The sequence below is a fragment of the Dromaius novaehollandiae genome, chromosome 12 (genome assembly GCF_036370855.1).
Source record: "Dromaius novaehollandiae isolate bDroNov1 chromosome 12, bDroNov1.hap1, whole genome shotgun sequence".
NCBI lineage: Eukaryota > Metazoa > Chordata > Aves > Casuariiformes > Dromaiidae > Dromaius > Dromaius novaehollandiae.
Genome location: NC_088109.1, coordinates 21,590,424 through 21,617,660, shown reverse-complemented (window position 1 = coordinate 21,617,660; position 27,237 = coordinate 21,590,424). Strand labels below are relative to the sequence as shown.

Sequence of the window (27,237 nt, the reverse complement as noted above, 5' to 3'; positions counted from 1 at the left end):
GGCGGGGGGGAGGAGAAGGGAAATGAGAAAGTAAATATATTATGTACAATGCTGTTCATATTAAAATCACTTAATTTGTATTTTAGATTTAGAGGCAAAAATATGTTGTGATGATGAACAGCAGTGTTTGAGAAATGTATATTTTTTATTTTTGGAGACAGTAGCCATTTGTCATTTTTATCTGTGCGACTTGTAGACTTGATTGGATTTATTATGTATGCTGCATGTTTATGGCGTTTTTATTGTATGCTGTTAATTTGTTGTAACTGCTGCCACTTTCTTGCCAAGGACCCCTTGAAAGCAAGTATGTGTCAACAGTTACCTTCCACTTTAATAAACTTAATGCTACTTCTCTTAAGTTTGGTAGAGGCCATAGCTGTGCAGGGTTCACTGCGAGCTTTTTAACTCTGTTGTATCTGCAGAAAATTCGTGCAACTCGGGCACAGTTTTGCAGCGTGTGTGCTTAAAGTTAGAGTGTTGTCTGTTATTATCTTCATACTTTAAATTAACAAAGTAGTAGTAGCCCAAAGTTACGGTCACTGTAGTTTATGGCAAAGAAAGAAATAGGAAAAAAAGTTCTCTCACGCTTGTTTTAACTAAACAGGTAAATCAGCTTTTGAAATCAAATATGAAGTGACTTTTAAATATGATACTAATGGTGCAAAATTAGATGATATCTTTTTACATTTTTGAAACCCAGAAATATCAATGAACTGTCCAAACAGGATTAGAGTGCAGTTATTGGTCATAAAGCTGAGCATATTTATATGATGAGGATTAAGCAAGATGAGACTTCATTTTCTGGAAAAGATGCAAGGACAAAAGTAATCCTGAGGAATATGATGTGCTGTAGATATATGAATTTAAGGCACAGCTAGAGGTAGAATTAAAACAATGGATTAAAGGTGCTTTGTGGTACAGTAATGAGTGAAGTTGATACGTTTTATTTTCATTCTGTTTAATTTGTTGGACTTTATTATTGCCTGCGGACGAATCGAAGCGATGATTGCTATTGCACGAGGCTAGCTACGTTAAGTTTCTCAGTAACGAGGCGGATGCGTTTGCTGGAGAATGGGCAGCAGTTCTTCAAGTGGATGGAGACGAGTGTATACTTTTTTGTTGCGATCATGGGAGCGTGGTTCTCGAGTTGATATAGAGAGTGATGCGTGATGCGACCTTTGCAGGGCTGGTGCTCTCAGGGAAACGTGCGGGGCGTCCTTGCCGTGAGTGTCCCGTGCGTTGGGTGTAGTAATTTGGTGGAACCAGTTTTGTAGGATGGCTGAATTTTGAAATTTTGATGTTCATAAAAGACAATACACAGTCTTAATGCATGCTGGCACAAGGGCTCTTTTGACTTACAGATCGTATCTCATCCTCCAAGAGCCCTGGATTGAAATCCTTCTCTCCTGGGAAGATAATGCACGTTTTGCTATTGGCACTGATGAAACCTTCATATTTTTAGTCCTACTGTTTCTTGCCTAAAGACTGGTTTGCTCAACGGTGCCGTACAAGCCAAACTGAGATTTTGTTCAGCTCATTGCATTTGTGATATGAACTGGGTTTCGTTAGCTCTCCATGTGTTTCATCCCAGCATCGCTGTATTCACCTGCTGTTCCGCCTTGCCCATCGCGTGTGCATATTTCCTATCATAGCACTTGCTCGTATGCGTACTTAGAAATTGCACCTGCTTTTTCCAGCGTCACAGCACACCGAGGGACGGACATACCTCATTTGTAATCCTGTTTATATTAAAGGCTGATGTAATACTGATGGGCCATGTAGTGGAGATCCAGAAAGAGGAAAAACCCATCACCGAGTCATTGGATACACATTAAAAAGCTTTTATTTCCAATTTCCATATTTGCACTAACATGCACATGTATGTGCACTCTTGCTCTCTGCCTACTTTTGCTAAATGTTCTACGTGTTTATCTGAAGGGCAGGATTTTATCTGCGGCTGTGGGAAGCACTAACTAGAGGTGGTTGGTGGGGTTTTTTAATTTAAAAAAAGGATTCCCCTTTCTTGCTTCTTTGTCTGTTCCTCTAGCAGTAATTGTAGTTTTGATAATTTTAGGCACTCTTCTTGGGCGCTGTTTAATAAGGTGCGTTCTGTACCTGTGGTATGGGCAGAGATACTTGGGTGTGCTTGGTGAATCAGCACGCAGGCAGAAACACAGCTCGCCGACTAAACACGTTGCAGGGAATAGCTTGTATGAAGGTGGGATGTTCACAGGGGGAGGAGAGGACCCAAATCTGTGCCGAGCTTTAAAACGTTGGCCCAAAACGTCTCTCCGCCCTGGTAGGCACCAAAGAAGGGCCTGACTCTGTACTCTGCCAGTAGATGTTGCAGTAGAAGAAAATACTTGTACAGTTCTGTGCTTGCTTCCCCAATTAAGTTATATTTCATGGGCAAGTGACTTGTAACATAGCTGGCTTCTTCCACATTTAATTCCGTGAGTTGCGTTGGCAGGAACGTAACCGTGGAGCCTTTAGAAACGCCAAGTTCTGTAGGGCTCAATCCGGGACCCATCGAATGAGGGGGACTAAAGCTTCATGTTGAGTTTGCACTCGTGATCAGGCCGAGGCGGGTTCACGTGGCTAAAATCTTGCTCTCGTGTTCACCCCGCAAATCCGCAGCTAGGCGAAATGCTGCAGCCCCCGTGCCAGCAGTGCTGGTGCATCGCCGCGCGGCCGGTGGCCAGCTACCTCCCTCCGAAGCTGGTGGGAACCGCGTTGGTGCTCAGCAGTGCAGGGACCCAAGTCACTGCTTCAGAGCCCGGCGACTGGTCTGGGTTGTATTTCTTTGCCCTAGGGTTGATTCTTGCTCCTGGAGAAGTTAGTGGCGAGCTCCTCTCCGTGTCCCCGTCCCGAGGGCCGATCCCTGCTTTGTCAAGTCTGTTCCCCTGACGAACCGAAACAAGGACAAATAAACAGAGAAAATCCATCTTCTGTACAACAGGCAACTAACAAACACTGTTTTTGTGCTTCCCCACCCTCATGTCTAATTGTATAAATTAAATGTCGCGTCAGTCTGCCTGAGGTGTTGGCATCCTATTCATATTTCAATTACTACCATTAAATTATGTTTATGCAGTGCACAAATGTAGGGAGAATGTATTTATAGCAATCTTTTATTGCTAGTTACGTCCTAGAAAAATAATGTCGAAGTGCTGAATCGCTAAGTTGAAGCAAGTTTTAAGTTCAAGCAAAATTTCTTTTCTCAGGCAGTACAAGCCATAGGCGGAACAAAACAGCAATGAATTGTATCACCACTCAGCTAATGTCTGTGTGACTGCACAGCCGTAATAATATATTGCTGCTGGAACCACCTAAATAATTAATTGTAAGAAAACAACATAGTTAAGGCTCAGAAGGGGAGCAAAGGGGAGAGGTGCAAGATTGAATTTTCTCAGCGCCTGAAAATACCATTTGCAATGATTTAGCAAAACTCTCTTTAGCTACTGTTAAGAAGAATATAATTGAGCAGAGGCTGAAATTATACTTCTGAAAGAATAAGCTTTTCTGTACATCAAACATTTAATACAGTAAAACAGTGCTGTACCTGATGAATAATTAAAATATTGAAAAGAAAAACCATTTCTCAACATATAACTCAATTATATGTGTGAGGCATTTTTACCTTTACAGAAAAAATGTGAGGAATGAGTCTTGTTTTCATCTCCATTTGTTGCAAGTGCAAGAGAGGTGGTTTTTGTAAAATACCCCGTGTTGTGGAGCACTGCGAACTTCTCAGTCCCTTCCAGGACTGTGCTACATGACCTTTAAAGTGTTGGTGATGGATTCGAGGTTTTTTAATTTATTTATTTAATTGTAAAAATACTTAATAAGGAGAGAGAGTGCAAAAGGTGGTACAGCTTCCTTGTGTACTTTGAGACAGAGAGGGTCTGAAAGATAGGAGCAAGAAGACTTCAGTGTTTCATATGCTGAGAAAACAGTTAATTTATAGTTTTGTGTAAGCACAGAGGAATTTTTAGACAAAGCTGAAGTCACTCCAAGTATTCTTTTCCTCCTTAGTCTCAGAGATGAACCTACGCTAATTAATTAGTTTTTTCAAGGTCTTGTGTAGGTGGAAGCTTTTCCAGATTGCCTCTTGAAGTCACATTGGACCCATGATCCAACCAATTCGTGGTGTTTCCAAGACACTTGCAATGGCAGTGGTGTTAATGGTTTGAACTGGAGTTACGTACTGATGTTATTTCAAATAACTTGGAGTCGCAGTAGCTGCAAGGGAGCAGTACGCTTGCATCGGGCGGTTTCGGGGAGCTCAGGTTCACTGATGGTGGCACGTTATGGATGTCCTTCTCTTACCAGGAGTTTCTCTCTCATGTGACAGGAGTGCAGGCATGGAAGGGTCTTTTGACTCACCTAATCCAGTTTCTCCAGCACTTCTGTATCCAGTGTTTCCAAACCTGGATGACTTTCCCTGTCCAAGCAAGAGATTGGCAGCTGCTCTGCTCAACCAAGAGCCAAGACTTTTTAGCCTGTTGAATCGTTCAAATGTGTATGCCTCACAGAAAACACTCTTCCCCCCCCCTTTCTTTTTTTCCAGTTCAGTCAAATGTCGGGTTTTGTTTCTCACCTCCGTGTAATAAAAACAGAAGTATTAGTAATAGAAGAACCTGCAGAAAAGAGAGGTTTTTCTGCCGTCTGCCGGTGCTTGGGTGTGAAGCGAAGAGGGGGATCAGGTTTCCCCTGGCGGGCACCTCGCTCCAGTGCCGGGATGCGTTGGCGAGGGGAGCGAAAGGGCCGTCGGTGGGAGGAGAGGCGCCGGGATACGGCCCGGGTACTCCGGGGAGACTCGCGGACTCGTGTGCTGGTCTGGCCGGCGGGGAAGTCGCTCGCTTTGCGGCTGCGTAACGAGCCCCGGCGGCACCCCGGTGCTGAGCCCGAGGGTGCCCCAAACAAGTGCTCCTCTGTGCCATGGCTATGGGGGCTGCTGGAAAAACATCCGTGCGGATGTTGTAGCTCATCCTCTCACGCGTGTGTCTGTCTCGGTGTGAGTCTTGGTGTTCGCCACATCCGAGCTCTGAAGTGCGAGGCATCCGGTTAAGAAGATCAACATTTCCCTATGTGTTTTTTTTCAAGGGACTTCTTCCTCTGAACATACTTTCCTAAGTTTCTTTGTGTTAATAGATGGGAGAAGCCAGGTGCTGGTTACTGCAATGGAAATCGCGGTAGTGCAGAGAGGGAGCTGCTAGGAACGAGCTCGGCCGGTGGATTCCTCCCGCGTTCCCAGGGGCTCCTTGGGCGATGAAGAGCGTGTCAGGATAGCGGCTCGCTTTGCTTCTTGCAGGAGTCACTGAAGACATGGTCCATAAGAATAAGGATAATAAACTCTTAAATACGGCATTACAAATTGAATACGTTTACCTGCAAATCTCTTGGGTTTTCTGTGTGTGTGCTTGTGGCGTTCTCTTATTCTTTGCTGGTTTTTTTGTGCAAACAGATTTGTGTAGTACTCGGGATTACTGCAAACCATAAACTGTTTAGGACATGTTAATGTGGAAACACCAGTGTCAGAAATCTGAGTGGGAAGTAGGTATTAATGCTGCTGCAGGTAACTCAAGGAAAATATAAGTATGTATCATTGCAGGACCCATAAAGGTTTCTGGGCTTGTTTTGGGTACTTCAACCAGGAACGTGTCTTTATTTTCCATCAGCCCAACTACAGCATGGTCTGAGTGGATTCTGTAGGTTAGGAGTACTTTACTATTGGACAATAGTAATATTTACAATATTTACTTTGTTCCTGTTGGTTTGTATTTAGTTTTGCACGAGTCTCTGACTTCTCTTTTATGTCGTTGCATGCTTGGGTGGCTTCATCTAGACACCAAGATCATCAAAGCATTTAATGTGACTGAAAAATTTTGTGCGCCTTTTCAGAGATGTTAGTGGTTTTCGTTTTCCAAAAGCAGTGCAAAACTTCATTCCAGGTTGATACACCTGAGATACTGGAGGGGAATTTCTGTAAAGAAAGCAGTTTTCAAGGATATGTTAAAGGCTAGTCTTTGAAAGAAATGAGAGGAAGAAACAGGTTTTGTATTTATTGCAGAACTAAGGATAATACCATCCCTCAAAAATACCCTCTAATGTTACGTTCGTGGGCTGTAAGCAAATGTCAATGTAGAAGTATTGGGTGTTTCAACCTGAGGTGTTAAAGATATCTACAAAGCTCTGTACTATTCCTGGAAGATGCTGCTAATTTTTCTGTGGTTTTTTTTTTGTTTGTTTTGTTTTGTTTTTTAGAGTTCTCTGGTCCTGTTAGAGAATGTCTATTTGGGCAGGAACATATTTGAAGCTGAAGGTCAGTCCTTACATTTTCTAGATGAGAAAATATGTGCGCTTGGGAGTTTTCCATCCCTTTTTTATGAGCAGAGCAGTTTGCTAAGCAGACATGTGTTTTAATGATAGCAAACTAAGTTTACACATTGTACAGTGGTATTTTGCCGCATTAATTACCTTGTCAAATGTAATAGGTAATTACCACATCAAATCACCTTCATATGTTACATGAAGGCATAACTCGCTAAATTATTTTAAAAAACAAACAAACAAAATCCCAGAAGCCCAAGGGCAACATCACCACAAATCTGTCTCTTTCTCTTCTGAAATAAAACACTTTGGCTCATGTAGGTAGGAGCCTCGCGAGCTTCACTGATCACCGGGTAGACCTTGGCTTTGCCTTGCAATGGAGAAGGTCGCCCTCCAGCTGTCCTTCTCCCAGATGGACACACACGGACACACGGATGGGGACACACACTCGCACTCACACACACTCATACTAGTCCTTTTACTCCAGGGTATCTTGTATCTCTGTGGGATTTCACAGGACCAGTAATCGCCAGTTCCCTTCCTCAAAGCTTGTTTGTTGAGCCAGAGATGAACCAAACCTTCATGCTGTTTTATCTAGTTGCCACCTTGCAGTTTTGTCTCCTTTACCAAACTGTGGCTTGGGAAGGAGCGTGCCCTCACGTATGCACAGAGTGCTATGAGTGGATGCCGGTGGTTTGGATCGATGCAATGCAACCATTACTTTTTTAATTTCATGTAGTCATTTATGCTTGGCCTTAAACTAGTCTTTTGAGCGAGTGATTTTGCACATAGGTTTTTGCTCAGTCTAAGCCATATTGGAAGGAGTGCTTCTTCCGTGTTACCAATCGTAGTATACACAGGAAGAAAAATAACAAATTTTGGTTGTTCTTTCTTACACAGTAATTAGCTAAATGGCATTTGTGATAAAACTCTGCAATAAACTCGTGAATCCATTTCAGTGCTTTAATGGGCACAGAGTGTGTGCTGCAGAGAAGTACCCATAAGGATCAGTAGCAGAGTGATGTCAGCCCTGGTCCTTTTCTGCAATAGCAGGAAGGGAGGTGGGGGAAAGACATCTTTAAAGTGTGGTTGTGAGTAAGTAGAGAGGTGTGGAAGGACTGAAGCAATCTGGGAGCAAGAAGATCTTTTTTTCCAAAGCCTGTATCCACTTAGATCCTGATTAGTTATGGTCCTGACATTGCTTTAACCAACCCATACAGCTTTGCCAGTTTTGTAGACCTCAGTAAGCCCTGGTCTGTTCTCTTGTGCTTTACAAAGACCAGTTAGCTGCTCGCTCTGCAGAGGAGTTGTAACGCTTGGGCTCTTTGAGGGCAAGCCAGCCTCGGGTGCTCGTGTCCCGGCAGGGAAGCGTGCTGCGCAGTGGCTGCTCGTGGCCCAAGGGATGGGAGCAGATCAGCATCGTGACTGCAGTCTGTCCGGAGAGTCGCTCCTCGTTCCGGCGGGGGATTATCTCCTCGGCGGCCGCTCTCCGAGGGAGCAGCGTCTTTCATGCCTCACCTACCTCTGAGTCATCTTCAGAGGCACAGAGGGGTGGCAGGGAGAGGAGGGGGGACTTCCTTGCTTGTGCTTCTGGCTGCCAAGGCTGGTGTCACTCCGTAACCACGTCCTCCCTTGGGTGCTTCCCTGCTCTCTGCAGCGGGAGCAGTGGTGCCAGGCTTGCTCTCCTCCAGCCGGCACCGGCACCGGCACGGCCCTCGCCGGCACGCCGCCCACGGGCTGCACGCCCCGGGGCAGGGAGCGACACAGCTCCGGCCTTCGTTGCTGAAACCGAGGATGAGAAATTGTTGGGGTTTTTTGTTTTGTTTTCTGTTTGTTCTCCGGTGGTTGCTGCTTCCTCTTGCCCAAGAATTCTCTAGCCAGCGCTGGGGAGAACCTGCCCCGGACGGGAAGTGTAACCGAATCCATTGCGAATTAGCAGTTAAACTGACATAAGGGGGTTGGAGATTTTAGTTGTTGCCTTTTAAAGTTGGCCAAGTCATGGCGGGTGTAAAAGGATCGTTCTTCACGCTCCAGCATGCTCAAGGAGGAGGCCGGAGCAATGTGTCCACACGGCGTGATCGGACGTGGCATTAGCTGGTTGGAAATAAGCTTGATGATGCCCTTCTCCTCCTGTGTCTGAATTAATACTCTCAGTTTATGAGAACAGAGTGCAAAATGCATCATGTCTTCATTTTTCCAACAGCTGGCATGTATAGATGATGTTGTTTAGGAGAAGGCCACTTACCAACCCATCCCCAGCCACGTGGAAAATGTTAGCGGTATCGTATCTTGGATACAGTACCTCTGTTTTCCAAAGAGACGAGTGCTGTTAAGTGCATCTTGCTGCGGGAGCTGAGTCGCGGTTTGTGATTCTGGGATCCCTTTTTGATCTTTGCTTTCCTGCATGGTGCTGACTGAGGTGTTTCTGGGGTAGGTGCCAGAGCTGTTCCCTTGCTCATGATTCATGTGCCCTTCACATGTTGCCCTGCAAAATGACATGTAGCCGCATGTACCGAGTATTTATGTGATACTGGTTTGGCTCTCAGAACATGTGCTTTCACTTTCGTCTCAGAAGTCGTGCCCCTCTGCAATAGATCTGTGGTGCTGCAGTTGGTAGAAGTTGCTTGAAAATTGAGTTCTGGAAGAATTTGGGGCACAGCAAAGTGATCCGCTGCTGTGTCATGGTTTCAAAAAGCAGCATGTGCCGCCGTGCACTCCGGCAGCTCCTTTACGGAGCCATCCCGCTGCTGTACGGATGAGGCTCCTTCAGGTGTTTAATCCTTAGCCCTAGCAAGCTGATCACAATCTGCGTGTTCCTGGCACTGCGCAGGAGCCTGTTTACTATTCCCCCTCGTTAAAAAAATAAAAATAAAAAAAAAATAAAAAGGAGGGGGTGATGAACCATAACAACGTCAGAGTCATAAGCATCAGGCTCCATGTAAATGAAACCACTCCTAAACAGAGATATTTATCTGTGCAAGTCAGCAATAAGCACGCTGGTTAACAGCAAGGAGAGCAAAGATGCACAGAGCAGGCAGAGCCCCGGTACGGCTGGGGAGGCGTCTCGAGGCTCTTTCCCCCGGTCACCGGCAAGGTGCTGTGGGATCACCCGCGCCGTGGATTGACAGTGTGTCCCTAACACAGTCGTGGCTTTTGCAGTACAGATGCGGTGTCTGAGGGAAGACCACCGATTGAATCCCGCTGACCACAGGAGAGCTATGAGCAAGTACTGGCTTGCATCCGTCCCGGGGTGGGACCGGAGTACACGTCTCCTTCACCTTGGTGTGTGACGCTTTCGAGTTTATTACGTTTTTCTAAATGACTCAGTAGCGCGTGCTAGGCTTTGGGTGGCCCACTTGAAACGCTCTTAGAAGGGTTTGCTTTTCAGAAAGAGCTAAGTGATATCTTTAGAAATCCAGGCTCCTTTACAGGGTACTAGTTTATCTTCAATCTGTGTATTTAACATAATGACATATTCTTTGAGGCACATTGACCTCTTTGTGGATCGCAATTCTGTATTGCTGCAAAAGGCTTGTGGAAATCGCAGAATTTTAAATATAGTATCGATAGAAAGCTAAAGTGTGCTCCATAGTCAGTGCTGAATCAGGGCCGAAAGTGAGGAGTAAGTGTAGCTTCTGGAAAACACCGTTCATCTTTCTAACATCCTTTTGTCTGTTTCTACATCCAAATTATTCTGCGATAGGAAACGTCCTTACGGGCTCCCAAAGTTCAGCTTGAGGAATCAGGTCTCGTAACAATATAATTTAGAAAGAACAATGGACTCTTTTTCCCAACCTGTAATTTGTCTGATACAAATTTCTGTTCTAGAAAATGTCATTTCTCCTACGAGAAAGAAAATAAAATACCTTCTGAACCACCGTTTGTCCACAGAATTTATGTCCTGACTGACACAGACAGTAAAACTCTCTGAAGATGTATATGTTGTTTAAGAAGTACTATTAAAAATTAATCCAATTTTCTATTCTTCTGATGTAAATAGATGACAATAAACCAGCTTGGAACCAAAATGGCCACTTTCTGAGTTTTATGCAGAATAAAAGGCTGTTTATCCTTTCTGCTTTATTTTAAGCTGAGATTTTACTATTCAAGAAACAAATTTTAATCAGCCACCGTATCAGACAAATGGGGGCTTTAGAGAGTGGTTAGTATGTTGGAAGTAAGCGCTGAGATTCTCATTATAGTGCATGTCTGAATAATTAGTAGAACCGCTCTGCACTTTTTTGGCAATGAGAAGGAACTTGCTTTTCCCTGAAACGACAGGCTGACAGGAGCATCCAGCGGTTCGGTCATTAGTGTGTGCCTGCCATCACTGTCACGTTACGGTGTCAAATTAGTTAGTGCCCCCTCAGGAGCCGAGCTGGACCTGCAAATTATCCTCCTACGTCCCAGGAAACCGTGTTTGCTAAACCTCAGATCAAATGTGAGCAAATGATTAACATGGCTCATAAATTAACTAGTTTACGGGCTTATAACTTTTTACAAGTAGATTAATAAAGACAAAAGTTTTAGGGCTGCGTGGTGCTGGGTTCAAAGCAATGATTTCTTTTTGTTTTTCTCCTTTTCCTGTTTGTGGCAGGTAGGTTTGCTTTTCTCTTAGAGAGAAAAACTGCATACAGCCGAGGAAAAAAATGTTTAGAAAATCTAGTGTCCTAAAGGAAGCAAATGTAAATCCACTGAAAACAATATAATTAAGTTTGTTATCTCGCTGCCCGATAAGTCGCTGACAATAGTCTTTCTTCTTGTAGTGGCAGTTGTTTGTTAATGAGTTCACCAATTAAGTTTGAAAGATTACAGCCTTTGCCAAGAGGATTTATCTGTTAAAAGCATTACATATTTTGTGATACATTCTTACCATATTGTAAGCCTCTTTGTTGCAGAGGTATAAGACTACCTCTTAAACACATTAAATCCTATTACAGGCCCAAAAATAATTTTACAATCTGTTTACACATTAGCATCTACAAAACTGCAACAAATCTGTCCAGAGATGTCTGTTTTGAGCCTGGGATGCTAACAGATAGCGCACTCTCTTGAAGCTGGATTGCCCTTGTGAAATGAATGCTTTCTGTGCTAAAGAATAATTAATTTATAATGATTTATGACTATGCAAATCATAAATTCTTTTTATACCTCCTGTTTTTTTTAAGTCTCTCCTCAGCTGAGTTTTTCAACTAATGCAAAAATAATGCAGATTTTTTTAGTGCTCTTTTACTGCTTTTAAATTTAAAGAGAGCAAGTCTCATGGATACACTGAAGTCTCATTCACCCACATGCAAGCTACTGCTGTCTGTCTTTTGTACCTTTAAGGGGGTGAGTAAGCCTTGATATCAGAGATCAAATCAGCGTTTTGGAAAGGGCCTAGCATGCAAAAACATGCAAAATATATGTATTCATAAGAAAACTCCTGAAAAATGCCAGAGGTTATGCTCAGTTTATCTGTCAGCAAATTAAAGTAGGTGGTAGTCAATTTAGTAAATACTTTACTAATATTGTAACTATAAAGAATCACGAATGCAACCTCAGCATCCTGACCCATGCGTGTTTTAATGACTTTGCTAGGGAAACATACACTGTACTGCAGATTAGCAATCATGTTTAAAATGAAAGCAATTTCTGCAAGAGGTTTTGCTTGCACAAACTTATATTGAAAAAAACAGAAAGGAAGACTGCACTCCTGGGAAAGAAAACCTTTTGTTGATTCTGTATCTAGTGCATTTGCACAAATCCTGTTCTCGGTAAAACTCATGTAAATCTTTTAGCTTTATCAGGGGCTAATGCTGGTCACCCTTTGTCCTGAGTTTGTTTTCCTTGAGTTTTGGTGCTCCTTTGCTGTGCATCCTCCCCTTTGCCATCCAGTGTGCTAGTTACAGTCTTCTAAGCGTAAGTGAAGAAAGGGGCAAGAGTGATTTCCTACATCAGAGTTGCCTTAAAGTTCGTTAATCTAACTTTTGGGTTGCCACACGCTTCCAGAGCCCGTCCTAACATAAAGTTTGCTTTCTTGCTGTAGCCCGCAGCAAAAAGTGAGTACCGCCGATTCCCGGGCAGACGCCTTGGCCTGCGTGCGCAGAGGGCTGCAGCCGAGCCCGAAGCAGGGCAGCGGTGGTGGGGAGGCAGCGCCTTCCGGGTGCCCCCCGCTCCCCTGCCGCGTTGCTTTTCTCCGGGAAGCAGAGCCCCTAGGCGATGCATTCCCCATGCGAGGTTTCCCAACCCTTCCCGGGAAACGGCGAGGCCAGGCCGCGGGGATTTGCTAATGCGATCCACCAGGCACGTTGCCCGCGCCCCGCGTTCAGTTGCGCCTCGATGATTCTCATCGCTTTCTTAAATATCAAGTGTCTGCTGTGGGTTGGTAGCTCATAGCCGAGCAGGTCACAAATGTGATATATCCCCCAAACGCTGCACCAGATACTTGGCACTCCTAAATCAGTAGGGTTTTGCCAATTTTGGTAGTTAGGGCTCTGGTCCACATCACCTTACGAACCTGATACGAACGAGCAAGGTTGAAGAAGCAGAGTTAAATTGGGGACTTTGTGTTTAACCAACCACCTTGTTGTGGTTTAGAGATTGTAACACTGGAAGTAAGACCACCCGCTACTTAGCACGTGCTGCTGCCCTGCCCGTCGCAGTGAGGGAAATACCGCGCGTGTACCAGTGGGCTAGTGCTTCTCGGCGCCCGTTCGACAAGACAAAATTGCACATGCAGTCATGAAAAAGTGTGAACTGAATATACAGTGAATTGCTTAATTGTTCAGAGAAACGTATAAGGCTTTGTGGCTGTTTTGGCTGTTACCAGAATCAAACTTTCAGTTCTCTGTAAGAAGTGTCGTGCTCTGTTTTCCTGCGCTTGGTGCACTGGAAGGGAGCTTGCTGCGCGCTGCTGGGGCTGTTCCCGGAGCCCGACCCAGGGCACGGTCGAGCTCTGTCCGTCACATCGGTGGGTGTTGAACCGGCCCCAAGCAGCCTCTTGCTTTGCCGTTTTGGAGGATGCTGCTCTCCCCAGATCAGACTTTCCCTTCAGTTCCTAAAAACCTTAACTCTTTCTGTCTTTGTTCTGTTCCTCGCCTTCATCCAACCACATAATTGCTTTGTATTACTTTAACACACCAATCTGCGAAACTGCTCCATTTTCTTGGTTATTGGGCTATTTTCCTTGCTCTTTTGCGACAGGAATTCTCGGAGATTGTGTCTTTTGCACAGTAGCAGATTTACGTTTGAGGAGACTGGCAGCCCCTGGAGAACGGGAAGCCTCATGGCTTCCTCCTCAGATGATGATACTGAGGAGAAGGTTTCTAGTAGCAGTAGGCTTGGGTGTAGGCACCTAAAAACGATGCCAAAAGCCTATTTGATCTAAGTATATGTATTCACAAGTGGGAAGAAAAATGCTGATACTGGTATTGAGCATTGCAGCCTGCTTTGTGTTGTAACCTAAGTGCAGCAAGCTGCCTTAAATCCTTAAATATTTTTGAACTCTGCATGGAGGCAGATGTTGCCTTACAGAGCGAAGGCAAGGCTGACATGTACTGGCACGTTCAGAACAAACTTTATGGCAGTGAGTAAGGATCACTTCGTATTTAAATCACAACAGGACAAACCACCCAACCTTGCCTCCCCTTGGGAGCGGGGAACACCCCTGGCACTTCCTTTTTGGGTGGGAAAGCTCCCTTCCAGATATGTCCCAGGTACTGATAAGGAACTTGGAAGCTTTATCTAAACTGACTTAATCAGGTTTGTTTTCATTTTTATGGCTTGTGTTGTTGTGTTTGCAGTGACACCATCTCCTATTTTTTCTTTCTCTACTGTTTTAAAAAAATAAACCCGAACCAAAAAAGCCAATGTCCTGTTTGCAGTGGGCAGGAGTTTTAGCATACAGCATGGAAAATGAATTAGAATTTCTGCCTTGAGAAAAGTATATGAATTTTGTGCTGTGATTCTTGATACTGAATGATCAGGTTCTGTTTTTATTAAGCAAAATACATATATTGTACAAGAGTAAGCGTTATATTTATAAACATTTCCCTAGCTCTGTGAGCTCTTGTTCGCCTTACAAAAAACCTGTTCATGCTGCAATAAAAATACCTATGTTTAATTCTTAAGCAGTGAATTTGTGCATTTTGCTCTTAATTCACAAAGAAGACTTGGCTTAACAGAAACCTGCGGTTCCTTTCAAGGCAGCTGCACGATTTCACATAGAAAATAGAAACTGGCATGAGGAATAAACTCCTCAAGCCAGGAAGGGACTCTGTGAGTGCTCCCTGTGTGGAGTGTGCAAGGAGCCTCCTTCCCCGGCATCCCGGCGCAGGCACTGTGCATTTTCCTATCCTCGCCTTTCGGTTTCCTTGGACCAGTTTTACCTCTGTTTTCAGGAAATTAGAGATGCAGTGAATGTGTCAGGGATCTCTTTTAGGGGAATGACGCTCTATCAAGATTTGATACTGCAAGCGTGCCTGCTAGTTACGTAGTGAATAATTAATCCATTTTCTTTTTGAAAACAGGATTTCTGCTGAATGATCTGTGCATTAACTTGTATTCACTGCATTGTATCAAAAAAGTATGCCAGCATAAAAAAAAAGCCCTTGTTTGTTAGTAAAGAGCTCCAAATACCATTTAGTGTCACCTGTATAAATTTAAGTTTCTATATCATTAATCTGCAATGGTGTAATTTCATAAGGTAGGAAGACTTATCTTTGGCTTTATACAAAATATGCCTATTTCAGATTGGTGTTAGTTGACAGGCAAGTCAAAATGTAAACATCTACCGGAAGGGTTTAAGGCAAAATCAGTTATCTGTGAGGTTTGATTAGCTCCAGGGGCTCGGGAGCCCCATGAAGAAGCTTGGCTGTCTGGGGAAGGCTCTCCTGGTGTTCACCCCGCTGGTGCAGGTCTGGATCAGGAGCGACCGTGACCAGCTGCTATCTCAAGAGCAGAGTGAAGGACGGGCACGTTGTGGGCTGCCTGCTCCTCGCCCTGCGCTCGCCGGCTGCGTTTGGACTGGAGGGCCAGCACGGCTGCAGATGGGCAGGAGAAGCCGCTCGCTTCTCGGGACGGTGGGTGGGATCCAAGGTGGCCGAGTGAGCCCAGCGCGCGCTGCCGCGTGCTGACGGTTGTGCATTTGTGGCAAATTCCAACGAGCTGGTGGCAAACCTTCAGCTGCTGGCAGGCCCCCGCGCTGCCTCTGCAGCGAGCTTTGGTCTGACCACAGGCATGAAGGAAATGGAGGTCAGGGATGAGCCAGCTCTGGGAGAAACCTTGGGTAATCCTTCTGTAACCATAGGCAGAAGCGTGCCGTCCATGATTGGTGAATTCATCTGCTTTGAAAACATCCTGCGTATGACTGGGCCTATATTAATGAAGGGATGCGCTTTCCAAGCCAGAGAGTTAGCGTGACCTTTGGTGGGTTCAACCGAACAAGTATAGAGCTTATAAAGAAGCCAGTCCTTTGCTAGATTGAGTGTCTCCACTGAATAATCCTTCAGTATGGATGCAAGAGTTGGACAGCCAGCAGCCAGGGAGCCCGTACCAAAAATTTCAGGATAACTTACTTTTTGGTTAACTGGTATGACAAAATGATGAATGGTGAGGTTTTGCAATGCAGCAGTTGCGCGGATGTTGAAATGTTAATTGTGCGGGCTCAGCTGCCTTGGGTTGGGCACGCAGTCGATGATATACGAATACCCCGGCAGCTGCCGACCGGAGGAGCGGAGCTTGGCAGGAATAGCGCGGCTGCCGTATGGGACAGTCTGATGTATGCTCTTAAGCCTCTGTGCGGCAAAGCAGTCTTGGGGCTTTTTTGACAAGTACGAGTCAAAGGGAGATTCATTTTGCTGAGTGCCATCAGGGAAGAAAAGTGTGTGAGGCAAAAGGAATGGCAGCAGCAGGGGTTGAATTGCAGGGTTCATGCAGTAGGGAAATTTGTGGAAGATGTCGCCTGTCACATACTGACTGTGTTAGTTACTCCTATATCTGATATAGGACCAGATTTACCGAAGGCACTAAAGAGACTCCCCTATAGGTGCTTCCTACTGTGCTGTTTGTGGAGGAGGAAGAGGAGGATCAGCAGCCCCAACCACACGAGGGCTGCGACCAGCCCTGAGCTGTGCTTCGTTGGTGGCTTTACAGCCCGTCTCTTGGAAATGCAAGGCACAAAAGGAGCAAAAATAAGATCCCCTGATAAAAATGTTGTTAGCCCCTTTTTTCACTTCCTACCACGCAAACTTGCCCCAAGGACATCTGCAGTTGTTCTAGTAGTTGTTTGTGGGTACAAAGCTCTGCCTTTGGACATGCAAAATGTGAATCTACAGAAGCAGGATTAAATAGCACATTTTGTTAGCTGCAATGGTACAGTTGCATTTTGCTCTAAATGTCTTGACTTCGCAGATTAATACACTGGGCAATACAGTGCTGCTGGGAGTGAAAACTTAGTTTCCCCATCTCTCAAGTGTGGTTAGTATTTTGAATAGAGGTAAGGGCCAACTGTACAAAAAGCATGTGCAATTTAGCATGTCAGCTCCATGGGATAGCGTTGCATGCACTTTTCTGCAGGCAACGGACCATTCCTTGTTTTGAAAATTATCTCCTGACTAATTTGCCCAAAGAGATGCAGAGGTGGAAACAAACCTCAGGCCTCCTGATTTCTGTGCAAGTACTTTAACCACAAGATCGTGTTTCCTACCAATTTCTCACATATGAATGCATAGATTTGAATGCACAAAATTGAAGGCACAAATTTAGATGCTGTCTCGAGGCACTTTCGGTCGTTTGTTCTGTTGTTTCCCACATTTGGGGCCTTAGGGGAGGTATGATGAGATCTGATTAGCACTAAGTCTGTTAATTATAACTTCTAAATTAGAGCATCAGTGCAGAAGTATCACTTTCTGATTTGGAATAAAAAGCCCTTCATCTCGACAAAGCACAATCGGTGCAGAAGATAGCAGAGTGCACGGAAATACATTAGATCAAAGTGATGCTTTGCCTAAGTGTGATGCCAAAATGGCTAATGAATTACTTTAGCCTAGGATTTATTGCCCACAACTTCTTTCTGCTGTTTATTGTAACTTACTACCCACAGCTGTGAATTTATGTATAAACTCACCTACTATTTTATCTTGCTGTTCCGCATGCATGTATGCATGTACCCAACTTTAAATTTAGTACAACATGGTGTGATCCTTCTTGTGGCTTTTAGCTTGTGGATTGGTTGTATCCAGCGCTGCAAGTCCCCACACATATTTGAAGAGGAGAGTCTAAGATGATGTCTCACTGTCTACTTTCATCTCCCCTTTCTTCCCCGCTCCTTCCTCCTCCTGCCGCTCTCCCTCTCAGCTCCCTTGTGAAATTTCTCTTAAGTAGGGTAAGAAAAAGTAGCTGTCTGCTAGGGTGGAAGTCTGATGCAAGTCGGTGAAATGACCTGGCTGTATGCAAACATGCAGGAACAACTATTTTGCCTTCAGGACTGGTTGGGTAGAAAATAGATAGGTCCTACCAAAGCTAGGACATCTGGTGCATAGAAGTGTGCAGTGTTTTGTAATGAATTGGAAATGACATTACTGCAATGTATATAATAACATGGAAATAGTGCAGTATGGTGTGAGCAACTTGTGTAGAATATATAAAATGTCATGGTTTTCATATACATTGTGGAAAAGAGAAAATAACTTCAAGTGTAAAGGATATATGGAAATTCAGTGAATAAACAGTGCATTCAAGGATTTTTCATGCAACAAACTGAAAGATTTATCTTTCATGAAAAAAAATCTATAAACATCAGTGACTGTAGTTACATGAGGACGTTTGGGTGTGCAACAAAGCCTACTTTTCAAAAGCTCTCCAGTTCTTTAAATTTAAGCCATTGAAAATTAGAAGCTTTAAGACCTGATTCTTTTGTCATTTGTATCAGTTTCATCTTGGATACCCGAGATTTGAAAAAAGCTGTGCTGTTTTACCTCTGAGTAAGCGAAAACCAGGTTCATTTTCCTGTTTGAGATAAACAACTTTTATGCAGCTTGCCTAACAGGCAAAATGAACTACAAATATTGAAACGCTGTGTTCGTTTTGGGCAATAATTCACTAGGCCTGTGCAACTTCTAAACACATGGATGGGCTACCCTACTAGATCTAACCAGGGGATAGGTTAGAAGTATGAAGGAAAGCCAACATTTCTTGAAAAGCTAGGGTTTCTTTTCTTCTTTCTTTTCAAGGAGAAAGGTTCACATGAAAATGCAGGTGCAGCTCTAACTTCCACCTAGGCAATGCATGTTTCAACAGAGAAAGCACATTATCTCTTGGCTCGGAAGAGCATGTCATCACCTTGCCTATCACATTGTTAAGGAGAAGACACGGAAACTTGGAACTGCAAGACCACCTTCATGGAATATCACATATTCCAGTATTTCTGTTAGTGCATGTGTTCAGAAACTACGTCCACATGGTATAATACTCCAGAGACATATAGCATAACATGATGCAGTTTACTTCTAAGTCAGGCTTCTGTTGTATGGCCTAAAAGCTTTGTACGAGTTTAGCAGCAATATCAAGAAGAAAACAATATAAGGGGTCCATTAATGAATAGGTCCTTGAGTGTCAGGAAGCAGACGTTGTTAGAAACTTGGGTAATATTACTGTTGGGTTTTATTAATTAAATATAGCTATTAATATGACCTTGGATTTAAACACAATGACCTCTTTTGTGAGTATGATTAGCAGATGTTTACCATAATTCTTCACTCTGTGAAAAATGCTTGTTGCACCCAATAAAAACAACCATATTTACTTTGCTAAATCAAATATTTGGAACTTGGGTCTTACTTTATATATCATGGCTCCAGTGTCTTAGACTTTCCAAGTTTAAGGTTGAGAGCCCTTGGAGTAACATATGTGGTAGATCTCTGAGCACAATGATCTATTGTATTAGTGAACACTTCTTTTTCTTTTTCTTTTTTTTTTTTTTTGGCATTGTATCTTCTACAGTGAAACCAGTGTGCTGTACCAGCCTCTGGATTTTGTTTTTACAGAAGTCTGGGGAGAACATTTTTGAATCCAAAAGTTTTTCTATATTTTGCCTGTTTCTTATGGGGCAACTTCCTTTCCAGAAGAACTGCAGCAATGCAAGCAGGAAACACAATTTCGGTTCTTAAAATAAAGCTGGAAGTTTGTCTCCTTTTCAATGGCATCTCATCTAATTTTAGACTTTAAAAAGTGTGATTTCCCCATAATTTTCCTGTTCTTCCACCAAATTCAGAATTTGGAAATGATAAGCCACTTTAACAATTCAGATCGTGTCCCCCCCCCCCCCCCCAAAAAAAAAAAAAAAAAAAAAAAGGCTACCTGCTGCCCAGAAACCGCAGCAGGTATTTTCTGTATTAGCATTGTTTTCTAGCTGCCGTGGTCAATTTTAGTAGCAGGTCTGCTGCCTGCCTGTCTGCAGTGCCGAAAGGAAATAGCAAGGGAACAAAACTATGCTTTTCTTGGGAAACCACTCCCTTTGCAATGGAGAGATATGGCTGGCCATTTGATTTTGTTTCCCCCTCCAAAGTAAGCAACAACATTGCAAGGATCAGGGACAGCAAGAAAAGAATATTATTTAAAAGGCGTCATCTATCTAGCCAATGCGTTTCAGGAAGAGGAGTCTCCCGCTTCATATTTTAAGGAGCGTAATAAAAATAGCGATCGGTTTAAGGAAGGGGCTGATAGACCGGAGAAAGTGGCAGCAGCAGCCCGGGGAAATAGCGCGGCGTTTATCTGCGTGCGCGAGCCCGTCGCTAATGCTCCTCTCTGCAGGTAGGTGCCATCAAATCGGAGACAATTTGTGTCGGCTGCGTGGCAGGTTCCTTGCGTGGTAACGAGCCTCCCGGCCGTCGCTGCGGAGCATCATCGACTTTCTACTGCTGTTTGTTTGTCTTTACCTGCCGGACGTTGTTCGCCGGTCAGGGTGTAGCGTTTCAGTCTCCGCCAGCCGAGGGACCGGCTGCTTCTAGTGAGAACCTCGGTCTGGGACCTGTTCAGTTACTTCGTTTTAGTTACTTAAAAAAATAAGAGAGCCTGCTAGACCCTCAGATCTGCTGCTGGCCATGGTGTGGTGTGTGAGGATCTCAGTGAGGATTAATGGCTCTCTGTGGGATGTCCGACTTGCTCGAAAGGTCTGTCAGCTGGACTTGCATCCTAAAAGCACGTTTCGCACTTGATTTTCTCACTCAGTGTATTTCAGTTTCCTTTTCCTCTGTTCAGTAATATCTGTAATTACTGTTTGTTAATTGAAATGTCAGATCCTTTTCAGCTCACAACCCGAAGGCTCCTTTTTATTTTCTCGAGTTTTAAAAGTTTTATTTGCTGGTTTATCTAACCTGATTCGTTTTCCTTCGGTAGCAGATTTCAGCCCTACGCTGAAAATACTGGGTCAGATCATGACTTTACAAGTCTTTGGAAGCCAACTGCAAAATCTCTGCTGAAGCCGGTGCACCGGCTGATTTGCAGTTAACAGTGTGCCCCATTATATGTATCCTAAATAGCTGCAGGTTAGGTCACTCGGGAGAGAAGGCTATAATTTTGTATGAAAGCACAGTTTGTGAAACTATGATATGAGCACAGCTATTATAAAACATGAAATACTTTGTCTTTTCCCTTATAAAATGTGTAATTTCTACCCATTATCAATATTACAAGAGTCCTTGCAGTAAACTTGGCTTTTGATAGGCAGAAACTTGTCTTCACTAGGAGCAAATACAGTGAAGTCTAACTTCTCTTTTAAAGGAGAATAAATAACAATGAAGTTTACTAGAACACAATAAACCCGTTTCCAGGAAAGCTGCTGCAGAGGCATGTAGGATATGCTGAAGATTTATACTTAGGGTGAATATGTGCAAGTACCGTAATGATGCTGTAGAGAACACTGGAGTAAAATATTTGATCAACAGATACGTCTAAAGATACATGGTTTGCTTTTTGTGCTAGTTTTCAGATTACAGTAAGACAGTTAAAGGAAGGTTTCTTGAAACCTATGCGCTAATAAATCATAGAGACCGGGAGTGGGTCAGATCCATCACAATTACATCCTTGCTAGACAGAGCAAATTTCGACTGCCAACAAATTCACCAAGTTGTTCGGTTTGTCTGGTGGATTCAGGGACGGGAACCAAGGGAAGGGAGAAGCTGAGAAATGAAAGGTCGGTCTCAGCAATGTCGTACAGCTCCCCGTGCAGCTGCTACCCCTGCAAGGGTTTTAAAACGAAAGCGTGGCTTATCCTGGGTAGGTGTGCAATTGTTTTGAACTAATTCAATCAAGATTCAGGAGATTATCGTGAAATAAAGAACAAAAAAGAAAAAGATCAATAGAAAGGGTGGAGTAGGCACTGTGATTAAGAAAAAAGATTACCGTTGATTTATTGATTTGGTCTTCAGCTTGCCATCTTAATCACTTTTTTTTTTTTTTGGTTAATGTTATTAATATTCACACTTTAGCATTGTGTGCCAATTAGAGGAGGCTGTAATTAAGTCTCCAGGCCTGAAAACATTAGTGTCCATGTAGGACAAAGTAGCTATGGCCTTCGCATGGCACATTACTGGACAGAGATGCTTAAGTCTCAAAGTTTGGTGTGAAGCACAGAGCAAGATGGTTGCAGAAGCCAACTGCTAAGGCGTAGGACTAGTTTTGAGGGCAGCGAACCCAGGCCAAGTGCATCTTTCCCTGAATCGAGTGAGAAAGCTTGCTCAGGTTCATGCGGAGGGTCTCCTTTTACCTGCAAAGAGCTCGCTTTTGTGCCTCTTTGATCTCAGGCAGTGTTGCGTGGTACCGGTGGCTGTTTGCTGTTTAAAAGCTATTGGGACACTGCAGTGTTGGGTCTTATCCTACAGCGAACGGCACGAGTTGGAGAAGCTCGCAGGCACCCCGAAGTCTTCCCCTCTGTGTGAGCTGGGAACGGGATAGCTGAAGGCTTATTTTTCAGCGTAGGGGAATACGTGAGAACTCCTTGTTGCAAACAGGTAGAACTGAGTCACTGAGGATTTAGTCAAAGAAGAAACGTGTATCATCGCTGTAAACCAGAATAAAAAAAGTTGTGCTTTCTTCATTACTCATTACACCACAGAATCAAAATCACTCAAAAATTGTTTTAACAGCTATACGTTGCTTCGATAAAATAGTCTGGATAGGAGAGATTTTGTGGGAATCGCTTCTGATTTATGCAATACAATATAGCAAGCCAACTTGCTGTGTTTTTTTCCAGTTATGTGCAATTATATGAGAATTAATCAAAGGGCTTTGAATTACTTACATCATTCCACAGCACTTGCATGGTACTTCTGGGTGTCACCGAATGAATTGTGTCCGTTTAAGTATACTGCTCTTGCAAACAATACAGCCAGAAAATTAATTCCAAATTCCGTGTATAGCTAGGTGCTTAATTTTTAGAGCTGTTTTATATTCTGCGTTTTGTACTTTTTAAGCATAAATCCTATTGTTTAAGACACACGGTAAATAACTCTATTTTGCTCTTGCAGCATGAAAAGATTTACTGTATGGTTAACTGCGGGGGGATGGAGTTTAACCTATCACATCAAACCCGATCCTTCGACTTCCTTTCCTGCTTCCATATGGGTAGCCATTGTGGTCGAGATTTGGTCTTGAAATCAGTGTGGTATAACACATCACAGTATATATTACCCTGCTTCAAAAAACGTGCTGTGTTGCTGCATCTGGTACCCCATGGGACCTGGCCACGTCATCCTGGCAGCGCGCATCATTCAGTGGTGAAGCCACCAGACCTGGGATGCCAGGCGCCTGGGGACATGGGGACAAGTCAACGCGTGCATCGTTTGTGCGGTCTTGACGGCAGCTGAGGCTTTGCGGGCTGGCCGTGGGAGTGCAGGAACAGCGCGGTGTCCCCTGAGTATCAGCTCTCGCGTGAGAAGACAGGCAACTGCAAGAAATCGCTGGTGGCCAGCAGGTTTGCTGTGCCACCTCCATCCCCACAAACCCACCAGCATCAGTCAGACCAAAAATACCTGCACATCTGTATTGCAGCAGGGATGAGGTGCAATATTTAAGGTTCCGAACTCTGGTGTTGCAAGACTCTTGCAGACATGCAATAAAATTATAACCCATGTCCTAAAGAAGTTGATTAAATTCTGGTTTTTAGTAGCGTCTTTATTTGAGGGGCTTTTATTACTTGTAAACTCAAGTGCTCAAAAGCAGCAGTAATTTACATCTACATTTGTTGAAATTCTTAAGTTGACCTATTTTAGGTCAGATAATAGAAAAAAATGGTTTTTTTTTAGTGCACAAAGTTTGGGTCTTACTATCAGTTCAATAAATTTGGACTTCAAATTGAGTTAATCTTACAGAGACTGTGGAAGAAGTGTGCTCTTTTCAGTAAATGGATGCCTTAGAAAAGACAATAACTGATAATCTACCATAAAAAGTAAATAGATACCTAAAAATGAGTTTTTCTCTCCTCCTGGCCCCTCCCAGGAAAAGCAATAGCACCTACCCCGCAAAATGTTTGATTTTTACCTGTGCTACTGCAGCAGCTGGAAAAGCGGCTGTACGTTCACAAAGCCGGGTGCACAAATAACAGAGTAAATAGAAGGGTTTGCTGACGCAGGCTTCGGAGGTACACGCAACACGTGAGCGGAAAAATGGTCAAATCGGCAAACAAAGAAACGTTCCTCCTTGAGTATCCCGGGCAGACCTACGGAGAATGGAAAATAGCAATGATTTTTTTTCTTTCTTGTAGCACAAATGTTTTTAAAACATTGCTGACTGTTAGTGTCAATAAAGAAGCATTGAGGAAGAAAAGCAGAAGTGAATGCGTGGCGGTGGAAAGATACATCCGAATACAGTAATTATATAAGCGTGATTTTTGTTGCTTTTGATGCCAGTGCAAGTATGTGAAAACTAATGCACTGCAGAGGACAGGTTTGTGGTTGAAATACACTTGATGGATTTTGACAAATTAAACAGTTGTAAAGATGTTTGGAAGTTATCCAGATCTTTACTGTTATTTATGTCACTGAACTAAAAAAAATCAGTGGTTAATTTGCAGTTCTTACAATTTTTATGATACTTATGTTGTTGTAAATTTAGCAGTGCGCGGCATCAGCTCAGCGGGATACATTTTATGTTGTCAGCTACCTTTTGACATCGTAATAGATTTCAGTTGCCAAAGCTTTCCCGCGCAGGAGGGAGAGAGAGAGGGAAGTGCAACAGGGAGCTGCGGGAGGGTCTGGACCACGTCCAGGCGCAGGTGAGCGTGGAGCGGGCTCGGGGCGAGCAGGGCTGGGCGGCTCCTGCCCCGAATCGGGCCGGCTCTTCGGGGGGGACCGGGGAGCCTCCACGGCCGCTCCCCAGCCCGTTGCCATAAACGTGTTTGCGTTGTCGGGGCGGGGGAGGCACCGGTCCGATCAGGCCCCGTGATACGGCCCGCGGCCCTTTGAAGTGCGGCGGCCGATAACAGTTGTCGGGTCCCTCTGCGCCGACTTTCTTCCCCGCGGTCCTCGTTCTGCTGCCGTGTCTCGGGCTGTTTTTTTAAAAAAAAACGCGTCGAGCTGAGGTTTGGCCTTCCAGAAGACATCAAAGGGCTCATGGTCATCGCAGCATGTGCCCGCTTTGGGGGTTACCTGCCCCCAGGTCCTTTCTCCTGGGCGGTTTTGCCCCCGTGGTGGTTTCCATGCCGCCCTGGCGCGAGATGGGAAGTCCGGCTTGGGCACAATGTGGTGTTTCAAGTCGTCTTTCCTGGATAAATACGGGCTGATAGAGGGCCTCTGAAATGATGGAGGGTGGCCCCAGTGCAAGTTGTAGATGGAAGCAGCTTTTTTAATGGGATCCGTTGCCCATCAGGAGGAGAAGGTGCATTCGGATACCTGAATTCATACGGCTTTCAAGCTTTTTCTTATTTACAGAGACTTTTCCCAATAATTTTTTTTATCACCGCCTATCACAGAAGAGAGAGATCTTAAGTTTAGTTGACTCCAAGAAGAGACGTGGTCATTGCTCTTTTGGAAGGCTTATTTTATTGGGGTAAAACTGGTGGTCTTAGGGAGAGGAAGGAGGCCTACCTCAGGGCCAGGTGCCCCATGAAATGCGCTTTTTCTGAAGTGTCTTCTCGCCCTTCCCATCTGCTGCTGCTTTCAGCATTTGCCTCCCAAGTCTGAAAAGTGATGAATTTATTCGCGGCTGTTTCCTCGCCGTTTGTGGCATTAGCCAGGCTTCTCTCGGGCGTTTTGCGTGCTCTTTCCGCTCTGATGGGATTGCCGTGGAGTTCAGCGCCCGCGCTGGGGCGATCCGTCCCGAAAGGTAGCCGATTAAGTCAGAACCTTCCTCATCCTTAGGCAATCCCCAAAATACGCATATCGTCAGCGTGAGATTGGCTTTCCAACATGTTGGGGTTTATAATGAAGCGCTTTGTCGCCGTCCTCCCGCTCTTCCTCCTCCTCCTCCTCGGGGTTGTTAGCCGTGGCGACTCCGGCGCTGCCCTTAGTCTTTCTAGATCATCTCTCCCTTTTTTTCTCCCCTGTAGGCTGCTGCCTCGAAGCTGCACGACTTTGGGGAGATTTTGGGCGCAGAGAAGATACTTTAGAAGAGCGTCGTGGCTGTGTTTGGGGTTTGCTGGGTTTCCCTCGCCCCACGGGTGCCGGGTCTGGCCCGCGGCGGTGTCGCTTTGGGGAAAAGGCGTGCGTTTACCTTGGCTTATTTTTACCAGCCCCATCTTTTGGCAAAGGAGCGAGAGGAGAGGCGAGAGCTGAGAGGGCTCCGTTTTCAAATCGACAGCAAATAAGATGATTAAAACTTTAAATTTTGGCACAGCCGTGTGGGAGAGCCAAGGATCTGAGCAGAAACACGGTGTTCAGTGAAGCAGGCGCATCCCCTCGCGCGCTCGGGCGGGATGTTAATGCGGTGCTCTTTAGGTTGAAGAAACTGCTCTTGTATGTTGGAAGAACAAGATCAAATTTCCATTTTGCGTAGAAGCAGCAGACTAGTATGTTAGTCTGTGTTCGCTGGCTAGACTTATCCCAGCTAATGTTTGCCAGATTCTTCTATTACATATTAAAATAAGATCTTATGAGTGGGTTTTATTTTTGTGCGTGTTTCAAAAAACTAGGCCAGCCCTAACAAGCACATTTTCATGTTTTTGTTTTTGCATTTTGTCATTTTACATATTGAAAAATGGAATGGGGGAAAAAGAAGCGCCTGCTAACATCAAAAAAATAAAGCTTTGCATTATTCTGCATAAGTGTTAAAATCTGCCTGATAGTTTGTGTATACAGGCTCCATTTTTTATGGCGTTTCCTTTCCCCACCCAAAGATCACAGATGTTACGATAAAAATTAATGCCCTTATAGTAAATGCTTTTCTTCAGTGAACGTGGCCTAAAGAGGGTCACAAGTGCTTTTGTTACTAATAAATGGGGCAAGATTTAGGTACAAATAATAGGCAGACGTTAATTTGTCAGGAGCAGGAACTTCTAAAAGAAAATGCAGAACATTTCTCCCCCCTTAAATCTAGATATTTCAATATCATAAAGTTTTTATTTTAACCATCAGGAGAGTAGCCCTGTTTGAAGAATTCGGCTTTAAAAAATGTCTTTGTAAATTGGGATTTTAGGACTACCTATTTGGAGGACGTTCTGTATGATAAATGACCCTTATAAGACAAAAAAAAAAAGTAATTTTGCGTGTCTGCTTCCTAGGATGTGTGATAATAATAAATGAACATTTTATATATCATTATATATATATCATGGCAGAACAAAAATCAGAAGATATATTATTCATTATTCCTGTTACTTTATATTTAAAAGGCAAAGATTTTTGCTTCTTTACCAAAACAACTGCTACAGAATGTATTTGTAATATTCCCCACAAATATGAGCAGTGGAGAGATCTTCCAGGTCATTAGCGC

At 44.0% G+C, this 27,237-nt stretch overlaps 1 protein-coding gene across 12 annotated transcripts in view; it reads left to right on the top strand.

Moving 5' to 3' along the window:
• Positions 1–27,237, top strand: part of FOXP1 (forkhead box P1) — a 376,121-nt gene that overhangs the window by 119,418 nt on the left and 229,466 nt on the right. The window contains exon 1 of one of the 12 annotated variants that reach the window (XM_026110323.2): positions 6,307–6,325. The exons of the other annotated variants lie outside the window; for them this stretch is intronic. The gene's annotated coding sequence lies outside the window, so the exon portion shown is untranslated. Of the gene's footprint in view, positions 1–6,306; positions 6,326–27,237 lie in introns of those variants that run through there. 12 annotated transcript variants of the gene reach the window in all.